This window comes from Rhinolophus sinicus, chromosome 18, assembly GCF_057876585.1.
Source record: "Rhinolophus sinicus isolate RSI-liver-muscle chromosome 18, RSI-T2T, whole genome shotgun sequence".
Lineage (NCBI taxonomy): Eukaryota > Metazoa > Chordata > Mammalia > Chiroptera > Rhinolophidae > Rhinolophus > Rhinolophus sinicus.
Window position 1 is genome coordinate 80,363,483 of NC_142518.1, and position 12,734 is coordinate 80,376,216.

Here is a 12,734-nt window from a genome sequence, read left to right on the forward strand (position 1 = left end):
CAAATCGAACGCAACAATGCATTAAAAAGATTATTCATCACGACTAAGTGGGGTTCATTCCTGGAGCACAAATATGGTTCAACATCCGCAAATCCATCAATGTGATACATCACATAAACAAAATCATATGATTATATCAATTGATGCAGTAAAAGCATTTATTTGACAAGATACAACATCCATACATGATTAAAACACTTAATAAAATAGGTATAGAACAAAAATACCTTAACATAATAAAGGCCATATATGACAAAACCTCAGCTAATCTCATAATTAACGGTGAAAAACTGAAGCCCTTTGCTCTATGTTCAGTAACATGACAGGGTGGCCCCTATCACCTCTGCTTTTCAACATAGTGTTGAAGTCCTTGCCAGAGCAATCACACAAGAGAAAGAAATAAATGGCATCCAATTTGGGAATGAAGAAGTTAAATTATCACTCTTTGCAGATGACATGATGCTGTATATAGAAAACCCTAAAGACTCCACCAAAAAGCTACTAGAAACAATCAAGGAGTACAGTAAAGTTCCCAGCTACAAAATCAACATACAAAAGTCCATTGCATTCCACTATACTAACAATGAATTCTCAGAACAGGAAATGCAAAAAACAGTTCCTTTTGCAATTGCAGCAAAAAGAATAAAATACCTAGGAATAAACTTAACCAAGGATATGAAAGACCTATATGCTGAAAACTATAAGACATTTTTAAAAGAAATTGAAGAAGACACAAAGAAATGGAAAGACATTCCATGCTCATGGATTGGAAGAATCAACATAGTTAAAATGGCCATATTACCCAAAGCAATATACAGAGTTAATGCAATCCCCATCGAAATCCCAATGGCATTTTTTAAAGAAATAGCACAAAAAATCATCAGATTTGTTTGGAACCACAAAAGACCCCTAATAGCCAAAGGAATCTTAAGAAAAAAGAGCATTACTGGAGGTATAACACTCCCTGACTTTGGCTTGTACTACAGGGCTACAATAATCAAAACTGCATGGTATTGGCAGAAAAACAAACACATAGACCAATGGAATAGAATTGAGAACCCAGAAATAAAACCACATAAATATGGACAGATAATTTTTGACAAAGAAGCTAGAAACATACAATGGAGCAAAGACAGCCTCTTCAATAAATGGTGCTGGGAGAATTAGATAGCCACGTGCAAAACAATGAAACTGGACTGCTATCTGTCACCATGTACCAAAATTAATTCAAAATGGATCAAAGACTTAAGCATAAGACCTGACAAAATAAACTGCATTGAAGAAAACATAGGTACTAAACTTACGGACCTTGGGTTCAAAGAGCATTTTATGAGTTTGACTCTAAACACAAGGGAAGTAAAAACTAAAATCAACGAATGGGATCGGACTACAGGAAACTTAAAAGCTTCTGCACAGCAAATGAAACTATCGACAAAATACAGAGGCAACCAACTGAATGGGAGAAGATTTTTGCAAACAGTGCCTCCAATAAGGGGCTAATATCCAAAATATACAAGGAACTCATGCAACTCAACAACAAAAAACAAACAACCCAATTGAACAATGGGCTGACGACCTGAAGAGACATTTCTCCAAAGAGGACATACAAATGGCAAATAGACATATGACAAAATGCTCAACATCACTAATCACCAGAGAAATGCAAATAAAAATCACAATGAGATATCACTTCACCCCAGTTAGAATGGCTGTCATCAACAAGACAAATAGTAACAAATGTTGGAGAGGCTGTGGAGAAAAAGGAACCCTCATACACTCTTGGTGGGAATACAGACTGGTGCAGTCATTATGGAAGGCAGTGTGGAGGGTCCTCAAAAAATTACGAATAGAATTACCATATGACCCAGCAATCCCTCTCCTGGGTATCTACCAAAAAAATCTGAAAACATTTATACATAAAGACACTTGTGCTCCAATGTTCATTGCAGCTTTGTTTATCGTGCCCAAGACATGGAAACAACCAAAATGTCCTTCGATAGATGAATGGATAAAGAAGTTGTGGTATATATACACAATGGAATACTATTCGGCGGTAAGAAAAGATGATATAGGAACATTTGTGACAACATGGATGGATCTTGAAAGAGTAATGCTGAGCGAAATAAGTCAGACAGAAAAAGCAGAGAACCATGTGATTTCACTGACACGTGGTATATAAACCAAAAACAACAAAAGAACAAGACAAACAAATGAGAAACAAAAACTCATAGACACAGACAATAGTTTAGTGGTTACCAGAGGGTAAAGGGGGAGGGGGTGGAAGACAAGGGTAAGGTGGATCAAGTATATGGTGATGGAAGGAGAACTGACTCTGGGTGGTGAGCACACAATGGGATTTATAGATGATGTAATACAGAATTGTACACCTGAAATCTATGTAATTTTACTAACCATTGTCTCCCCAATAAACTTAAAAAATAATAATAAAAATAAAGAAATAAATAAAAAAGAAATAAAAGACAAAATTGTTAGTTGTGTGGGCCAGCCCGGTGGCTCAGGCGGTTAGAGTTCCATGCTCCTAACTCCGAAGGCTGCCAGTTCGATTCCCACATGGGCCAGTGGGGTCTCAACCACAAGGTTGCCGGTTCAACTCCTTGAGTCCTGCAAGGGATGGTGAGCAGCGCCCCCTGCAACTAAGATTGCACACGGCACTTTGAGCTGAGCTGCCCCTGAGCTCCTGGATGGCTCAGTTGGTTGGAGTGCATCCTCTCAACCACAAGGTTGCCGGTTCGACTCCCGCAAGGGATGGTGGGCTGTGCCCCCTGCAACTAGAAAATGGCAACTGGACCTGGAGCTGAGCTGCACCCTCCACAACTAAGACTGAAAGGACAACTTGAAGCTAAACAGCACCCTCCACAACTAAGTTTGAAAGGACAACTTCACTTGGAAAAAAGGCCTGGAATTACACACTGTTCCCCAATAAAGTCCTGTCCCCCTTCCCCAACAAAAAAAAAATTGTTAGTTGTGTATATTTTCCTGCATCTCCCTTTCCATTCAAAATGAAGATTAAATTTTAAATTTGTTTAAGCTAAATAGTATCATATTTAAATATACACTGGGCAAACATATTAAAAAATTGATATTTTCCTTGCATTCAATATAATGCCAATTTTAGTAAGTAATAAACCAAGCATTTACCATAAACTTTCTTGCCTGCCAAAAAATTAGCATTACTTCTAAATAGTCTACTCACCATTAAAGAAATACATATTCAAAAAATAGCATTCCAGCTGGAATTAAGGCAATACAAATAAAGATACAATTTTCCCTCACTTCTGGTTCACATAGAAACTCTTACAGTGTTCTCCGAGTTTTAACTAGTTAAGCCACAAATCTACTAAAGGAGTCAATAGTAAGAATAACTACATCTACTATGTAGCTTGAACTATGCTTAGTACTTTACAAGCATTATTTCACTTAATCCTTAAAGCCACCAAATGAGATTGCTTACAGAGGAGGCAAACAAGGTTCAGAGAGGTGAAGAGTTGCCTAAAACCACATTGCCAACAAGAGACAAAGCAGAACTGGAACCCAAGCCTATGATTCCAGGGCCCAAGATTGTAGCTATTACACTCTACTGCCTTCCCACTGAGAAATATTCAAAAGTAGAACACAAAACTGTTAAAATAAAGTGTTCTTTAGAAATGTATGGCCATTTTTAGAAAGTGGGGCCAAGAAGCAAAACTCTACCACTAGGGTTTCCAGGCAGGAATTCCCACCCGTTCTCAGGAATTTTTTTCGCTTTCCCGTTCCCGAATCCTGAGAAAAGTTTGGTCGGGAAATCGGGAAAATAAGCTCCTTGAACCCAGGTTGTTGGTAGTATTGGCCGTCACTTTATGGAAGCAATTCATCATGGAGAAGAGAAAACAGTTTATATCTCGGGAAAGGGAAAGGGAAAGAAACTCCTGAGAAAGGGCGGGAATTCCGCCTGGAATCCCTATCTACAACTCTCTTATCCCCTTTTACTGAATAGGCTGTAAAAGCACTTCACACATAGACTATAAAGACCATTCCTTAATCACCCCTCTATACCCACATCCTTATGAGTTTTGGGCAGTAAGACAATTATACAACAATGTCAGGCCCTGTGAACTGTGCCTGGAGTGGGACAGCAACAATGAAAGTGGGGCATACATAACAAAAATCTGTTGAAAAATTCAGTGTTTGACTTACTGTATTTACTTCCACCCTCTTTCTTTGCTTGCCTTTCTCTTCACCTTCCTCATTTGGAGCAAATCAGATCATTGCTTTGTAACAGGCATTCCTCCAATGTTCTGCTTGAAATTTTTCAAATCACCTCAAACTCTAGAAATCTCAAAGCACATAATCTTTGACAACTTGCCTCTACTATTAAATATTCCAGTGACCAGCAATTAACAAAGCAATTTGTATAATGACTGTGTTATAAACAAAAGCAACTTCAAAGTTAGTAAAAGTTAACTTTAATCGGTGACACAGGTAAATGTGAATAGAACAAGGCAAACCTTTGACCCCATCAATTGTGCTGCTTTAAGTTCATGGTCATTGTGTTCTAACAAGCTCTCTTTTGAAGATTATCAGTCCCTTGGCAGGTCCTTCCCTATCAGTTTTGGCTGTTACCCACAAACACGAAGAACTCTGTTAAGATTCAACAAATTTTAACATTTAGACCATTATCAAGCAACCAGTGCATTCCCTTGAACTGAAAATTAGGCAACATAGGGGGAAAATTTAATGTCTATTATTTTTCCATAGGTCATCATGGGAATTTAAGACTATGAGAATATGTGGGTATTTGACTAAAGGAACAGGCTCAAACAGCACTCTGTGGCCCCAGTGTTTTTCAAAGTCACAGCAGGGTTACCACAGCTGCCCTTGCAAGCAGAGACTTTCTCTGAACTATTAGGTTTTACCTCATATCTTCATATGAATATTGCATTCAAAAGCACAATGTACAGGCATACCTCATTTTATTGCACTTTGCTCTGTTGCGCTTTGCAGATATTGCATTTTTTTTAACAAATTGAAGATTTGTGGCAACCCTGCATCAAGTGAGTTTATCTACACCATTTTTCCAACAGGCTTAGATGATGGTTAGCATGTTTTAGCAATAAATTATTTTTAAATTAAGGTATGTAGTGTTTTAGACATGCTATTGCACACTTAATAGACTACAGTATAGTGTAAACATACTTTTATATGCACTGGGAAACCAAAAAATTCATGTGACTCACTCTATTGCAATATTCACTTTATTGCAGGGGTCTGGAACCAAATCTACAATATCTCCAAGGTATGCCTGTCTCTGAATTTGTATAAATATTGCTAAATATCTTAAATTAGTTACCAGTGAATGTTCTCTTAAACCTTTGTATAAGATAGGTGCTTCAAGAAAACACAGCTGCTTTATTTTGCAGCTCCTGGGGCACACTATATGCCACCACCCTGCTCACCCAGTGTGCTCCAGTTTGAAGGAAAGAGCACTAGACAGAAATTATATTTGTTTAAATGACAGTAATTCCTGCAATATAACAGGTACTTAATAAATATTTGTTGACTGAATTGGCAGAATAGTTTCAAGGACTAATTTTCAACTGTAAGAACATTGCAAGAAAATCTTTTGAGAGATAATTATGCTCAAACCCATAAAAGGAAAAGGAAAAAAACATACCAATTATGTTTTATAAATATTGATAAAGGAGAAAATGAAAAAAACATATGTTGCTTAGATTAGTTGGAAAGGCTGTCAGAATGTCATATAGGAATAATACTGCAGGGGGTGGGGAATGGTTAGAGCAATCGAAAACCAATTCCATATAGTAGACACTAACACAAGTTTTCAATTGTTTCTTGTGTTTTCCTTTGTACGTTTTTAATATTAATGATTTCAAGCTTCCAGAGGAAAATAAAGAACTGTAATGAACACTCATGTCCCCGTGTAACCACGCATGATGCCGGAACTACTGAAGGCCAGGAACCATGCCTCATTTGTTTTATTTCTATACACATGAGGAGTTTAATAAATGTTTAGCAACTGCAAAGAATAAGTGTCTAATCACATTAAATTCTTAACTGAATCCTCCCCCAACCCCTCAAAAAGACTCACCCTAAAGAAGCAGATCTTGGTTTAAGTAACACAAGAAAAACAAAAAACAAATACTTTTAATGGTACTAGATGAAAGAGTATTGATTACCAGAGGGTAAGGGGGGTGGGGGGTGGGGGGTGGGAGATGAGGGTAAGGGGGATCAAATATATGGTGATGGAAGGAGAACTGACTCTGGGTGGTGAACACACAATGGGATTTATAGATGATGTAATACAGAGTTGTACACCTGAAATCTATGTAATTTTACTAACAATTGTCACCCCAATAAATTTGAAAAATAAATTTAAAAAAAAGAGTATTGAAAGACCTGGGTCTTGGGGGGTGGCCAGTTAGCTCAGTTGGTTAGAGCGTGGTGCTAATAACACCCAGTTTGCCAGTTTGATCCCCACATGGGCCACTGTGAGCTGCGCCCTCCTTGATAGGAAGGAAGGAAGGAAGGAAGGCCAACCTGGGTCTTGGCTCATTTCAACCATGTGACCCAGCCATATCTTTTTTCCTATGACAAAATGATGCTTATTCAGCCAGTCCTCTATTCAGAGTTGTTGCATGGATAAACCAGCACGTATTTACATGGTAACTAATATAAGCAAGGTATTAAGAAGCATGAAACAGTCTATTTACCTCCCTAATCATCACCAACAGCATCAACTTACTATGTGCAATGCCCTGGTGCCAGATGTGTTTCCAAATTCAGAAATGTCCAGCCTTTTGGATAGGTAATAACCTGCATATTCTATACATTATGTAATACTCCAGTAGGGCCTGAGGCACTGCCCCATAAACATATTACTAATTCTATAGCAAAACCAAATAAAGATTAACATTAAACAGAATAAAGACTATAACTACCCTCACATCAGTTCAAGTCAGATGTTCATCACCTGAGTTTTGGCTCCTAACTTACCAAATGAAAATTTTATAAGTTTTTAGAGTTTTTGAAATTTAAAAACTGTGATCAGCAAATTGTAGACCTAACTCATTTAATCCTCATTTTACCTCTTAGGATACTAAAGTTTTTGAAATTTAAAAATTGCAATCAACAAATTGTAGACCTAACTCATTTAATCCTATTTAATCCTTATAGTAAGTACCCTAAGAGGTAAGTTCTATTATTCCTATTTTACAGATGAAAAATATGAGGTAGAGAGAGGTTAACTAACTCACCCAGTGTCCCACAGCTAGTAAGTCTCCTAGCCAGAACTGGATCCCAGGAAGCCTAGCTCCAGAATTGTGCTCTTAACTATGCTCTATGACCATTCTTAAAAACCACTTGAGAACACCAAACATGTGAAAAGTAAAACAGTATTAAACAATTTAAGGATCCAAAACAATAATAGGAGGTACAACACAAGGCAGCATTTATTCATTATTCAACAACGATTCATAGGGGGTCATACCATGTACCAGGTGCTCAGGATACAAGAATGCGCAAATCAGACAAGGTCCAGATCGCCTTCATGGAGCTGGAGACCAGTGGAGAGATGGCCAGGTGTCAAATGAACATACAGCAGGTCCTCGAATAACATCATTTTGTTCAATGTCGTTTCATTATACCGGTGATGAGATACTAAAGGAACTTAACCCTTGTTTTATCAATTAGCCGATGGTAAAATTGGTTTCATTATATCATTTCACTTAAAGTTGCAGAACCTATAGCCAATGTTAAGCGAGGACTTACTGCAATTATGATACACATGACAAGTGTGACTGCTGTTCACGTTCAGAGATCAGGTCTTGGTGATGGCATAATAGGACGTGGAATTTGAACTGTTCCTTGACTAGTGTTGGGATTTGCAATGACAGAAAGGAACGTGAAGGGCTTTGCAAATGGATGATGGCATGGCATCCATTCAACAAGCAGTTACTGTGCACCTACACCTACTCTATGCCAAGAATAATGGTAAGACAAAAGTTCCCAACTGGAAAAAACTCCATTTAAACCAATAGAGGATTTGTGTAAGAGGATAATAAGGACATGTAGGACAGTAGGCCTGAGTCAAATCATGCAGAATCCTTGAGTGCTAAGTTAAGGAGTTAGAACTAGGTCCTGCAGGAGTCAATGAAGGTTATTTTGCAGTTTAATACTCCACGATATTAGGATTCACCCCTACAGAATGTCAATGACTGCCTGCATTCCTATTGGGGGCCAAATAGACCTCAAAGCTGGATTGCTTTCGAGAAAGGGCTCAGGACAACAAAATAAATGCCAAGTCTAAATTCATTTAAATATCAAGAAATAGAGTAGCCCTGATCTCTCAAAGAATAAAGGTGTGGCAATTTAAAAATGTTGGAGAAGACAACAGCTAAAGGAAAATGGCAAACTCCTCCCAAAATCCCAAAGGCCATTTCTAAAACCTAAATTATTCCTTTATATGCCAAAACTTTCTAGGAAACACATTTCTGTGAGAAAACATTCTTTGAAAAACAAATTATTAAGTTGAACAATTATCTGATTTTTAATAAAGTTCGTGACAACTTACCTCAGCACACAGGTGAGTGTGTGACAGTGGAAAGTACTCACCTCTGAGTTCCCATTTCCCTATCCCCTATCTAAACAGAATAGAGGACTACATATATATGAAGCATACATATCAAACAACGTTTTTCATTCTCAGGTCTTAACTTAAACAACTGAGTAGGTAGATATTCTGTTTATCTCTGCAAAACAAATCTCTAGCTCCACTTTTTTTTTTCAGTCAGTGACCTTCCACAGAAAAGTAGTTAACAAAGACTCTTCAATGGCTTCCCATTGTTCTGAGAATCAAACCCAAATTCTTTCTGAGAATCTCCAAGCCCAGCATTATCTATTATCTGACAAGCTCTCTAACATCTTTAACCACTCCCCGCCACCCACCCAGCTCACTAGGCTCCAGCCATACTGGCTTGCTTTCAGTTCCTCAAATACCCCAAGTTTGTCTTTCTGCCTCAAAGCCTTAGCTCTTGTTCTCTCTGCTCTTCACAAGGTAGGCTCATTCTTTTTTCTCTTTCAGGTCTTTTTTCTCTTTCAAAGGTCACCTTCACTGAGAGGCCTTTCCTGACCACCGCAGTAGCTAATTAGTCCCTTCCCAGTTCTCCATTATCGTACTTTGCTACTCATTTCCTTCATTTTTCTTACTGCAATCTCTAAGGATCTTCCTTCTTTTACTAGTTTATTGTCTATATTGTTTGGTGGAATATAGACCACTGTGAAACTCCACAAGAGCAAAGAACATTCCTTGTAAGAGTTATCATTGTGCCTAATACAGCAGCATGACAAATAGAAGGGGTTCAAAAGATCTTGTAAAATAAATTACTAAATGAACAATATATTCAAAGGCTGATTGCTATGAATGTCAGTAATTTGAAAAAGCCTTTCCCCCCCTAATTTTGAGATGTTTCCTCTGGAGCTATTCCTTTTTCCATGCTCTTTTTACATTTTCTGAAATCTGATAATGACTGACAAATTATTGTGTTATTTCACTGCAATAAAAATAGATCAGTTTCAACCAATGGATTTACGGGAAAAAAGTACTTTGAGGGGGTTGTAGTAGTTTATTCAACATCAATAAAATCAAACAATTTGAAAATTGGTTAGTCTCATTTCACTACTGTAAGTCAAATTACATGGAAGAAAAGTAATTTAAAATGCAAAGAAAATGAAAAAAAGAAGAGAATTCAATACTCAACTGCAGTTATGTTTAGTATCATCAGAAACATCCAGCCTGATAACTTCTAGGTGTACCAGATGGGTTATGAAATACATATTGAAACATATTGAAAAGATTCAGATCAAAATGCTTATAATAAACTCACATCCACATTTCACCCCCCCAAAACATAATGAGTTCACATTAGTGGCAGTCTTAGCTGAGACTTAGTATGAATAATAATAAAAGGGAAAAACAGCATGATATAAACTATTTTTCTTGAAACAGCTTGCAAGTTTTTATATCTTTCCAGAATAGGTTGCCAAGAAAATTACAGATTTAGAAGGGTGGCCCTATTAGTATAAATCCCCTTTCCCTACCATAGTCCATTTTTTAATAGAACTAAAGTGAAATCAAAAATTTTCTAAATGAATAAGGGAAACTACATATCACCTGCAAACCATCTAACTAAATTGATAATCAACATCTTTTACTGTTCCTGTAAAAACCACTTTCTTCAGAACATCAACTTAAAACTCCATATAGTCACACCACATTTTTCAAATTGTGCTTATAAAAATACAGATAAAACACCTTAGGAAATTGAAGCTTTTATTTATCTGTTTTCAAAATGCATCATTTGATGTTGCAGCAGAAACTACATTCATGGTCTCACTGACAAAAAAAGTGCTACCAGGACAGTGAAATTTGGGGTTATCTTCATTCACAACTTGGTTTCTTCTGAGATTACTACCAATTAGCACACACTATGTCAACAGCAATATCTAGTCACACATCAAGCAAACAGTTCTATCACTGTTAAGTAATAGGATATTAAGAAGAACTGGCAGTTAAGGGAGCTACTTTTTTATATGTACAATGATGTAATCACTGCTTAATTATTTCATTTTTCTCAGCTTTCCAATTTGAGCACTAGCTATAGCCATCTCCAAAAACACAACCACAAAACATCAGCATGTGCTAGTTCACTATGTACCTCCAATTTCAGGTTCTCCATTCTATTTTCTTCAGGGCAACTGTATAGGGATAAGGTGATATTGCTGACAGAAAAAGTGGTGCTATGGGAAATCAACTTAAGCAAATTAATCTCCAATCCACAGAAAAGTAGTCTCTTTTTTAAATGCATTTTTTTAATGCCGTTTCTTGAAGGTTTGTGCAAATATGGAATCTAATGTAAGAAACTGTGGCTTCTTAAAAAAAAAAAAAAAAGGCAGGTGCCTATCCAACAGGGACTCTTTTAAACCCCAGAGTCTCTCAGTTACCATACAATATGCTTAGTAACCAGCCTATGTTAACGTAAGTGACTGACCCCAAACCACTAGAGTCCTCTGACTACCATACATTAAAACCACGAACATCCCAGTTTGCAGATGGAGAGATGGAGCCAGGCATCAAAAGTCAATCATCAATCTCTCTCCTCTCCTCTCCCCTCCCCTCCCCTCCCCTCCCCTCCCCTCACCTCACCTCACCTCACCTCCCCCCCCCCGCCCCCCCCCGTCTCTCTCCCTCCCCCATCTCTCCCTTTCTCTGTCTCCCCCTGTCTCCCTCTCTGCCCACCCCCCACCAGGCCTGCTCAGCAGCGGGGGAAGAATCAGATTTAGGGCCATGTTCTAGGATTACATACAAACATGCAAACATTTTAAGTGGGTATGGTTCTTGGACTAAGTTACTGAAACCTAGAAAGAAGCTTTTAAGTTCCTTAGCTGATACTTACTAGAGGATCATTTCCATCACTTGCAGTAAACTGTAGGCTGTTAGACTGCAAGAAAATCATCAGTCAACTGTGATTAAACTAAAGAAGCCAAGACATAAAGAGATGAAGACATTCAGAGCAGAGTTAAAAGCTTGGAGAAAGAGGAGAGTGCTCCTGAGTAGGGAGCCAGTAGCCAAGCCTCCCAAGTTATACGATTCTGAGGAACGGATGAGTTGGGAGGCACAAAGCAGAAACTGTTAGAGGGCAAGCGACAGTGGGGACCAGACGGACTGAGAGACCCCAAACTGTCAGGGCAGCGACAGCGACGCCTGAACTAGACGATCTTGGAGGGATAACAAAGAAGCAAAGGAAATTGCGTTCTGGGGTCCTAAAAGAACCCAGGCGTCTGGCAAAGCCAGCTAGTCCGGGAAGTAGGGATGAGAAGGTGCAGAGATGAGGACGAGGAGTAGCACGCGACAGAAAGAGGGGGGGCATGCAAAGAGCGAAGCTAGGTCCCTGTCCGTCTGCCCCTGGTACAGATCCCAACTCCTTACCGGTCACAGGCTCGTCTCGCCGAGTCCCAGACGTGGGGAGGCGGCCGATGGAGCCCCTACAACTTCAGGACTGCCTCACCTTGTTAGCCGCGTCCCAGCGTCCCGCTGCCTGTCCACCAGCTGCTGCGCTCCGAGGGCCAAAAAGCGAGTCGCGCGGCGCAGCCCCGGCTCCCTCTTGCTACAGGGAACCGGTTCCCGCACCTCCTCACCCCCAGCTCGCTCTGGTCACTTCGCCCTGTCCTCGCGCAGGCGGAAAGCGCGGACCCTAAACCCGAACGTCGCTCCAGTTATTTTCAAAAGTCCGTGTTCCGGGCTTACCCGGAATAGGAGCGGAGCCGCGGCGGCCGCAGCGGCAGCGCCTCCGCCTGACCTCACCGAGGGGTGTGGGGAGAGGCAGGCGGCGGGAGCCCGGTTAAGGAGGGGAGGGGGGAAGAAGGGGAGGGCGCGCGGATGGGGGAAACATGGCGGCGGGGGTGGCTCTGGCGGCGCCTGCGCGGGAGACGAAGGAGCTGGGGCTAGGACCGTGCGGAGGGTCCGAGCACAACTTCTCCGCCTTAGCTGTGAGTGGCGAGGTGGGCCAGGAGAGGAGGTGACTGCTAAGTGGCCCTCAAGTCTCTGAAACCAGAGCTCTCGCGTTGGAGCACACATGGCTTCTAGTGCCCTGGAGGCAAGGGGAGGTGACACTGTCAAGTGTCCAGGAACTGCAGTCCCGCTTAGCCACTCCAACAGGAGG

General features: G+C 39.9%; 1 protein-coding gene across 3 annotated transcripts in view; it reads right to left on the reverse strand.

Moving 5' to 3' along the window:
• Positions 1 to 12,432, reverse strand: part of KLHL13 (kelch like family member 13) — a 278,952-nt gene extending 266,520 nt beyond the window's left edge. For 2 of the 3 annotated variants that reach the window (XM_088794843.1, XM_088794841.1), the window contains exon 1: positions 12,002 to 12,432. The gene's annotated coding sequence lies outside the window, so the exon portion shown is untranslated. The remainder of the gene's footprint in view (positions 1 to 12,001) is intronic. The other variant, XM_088794842.1, reaches the window with a different exon arrangement.
• Positions 12,433 to 12,734: the final 302 nt, after the last annotated feature.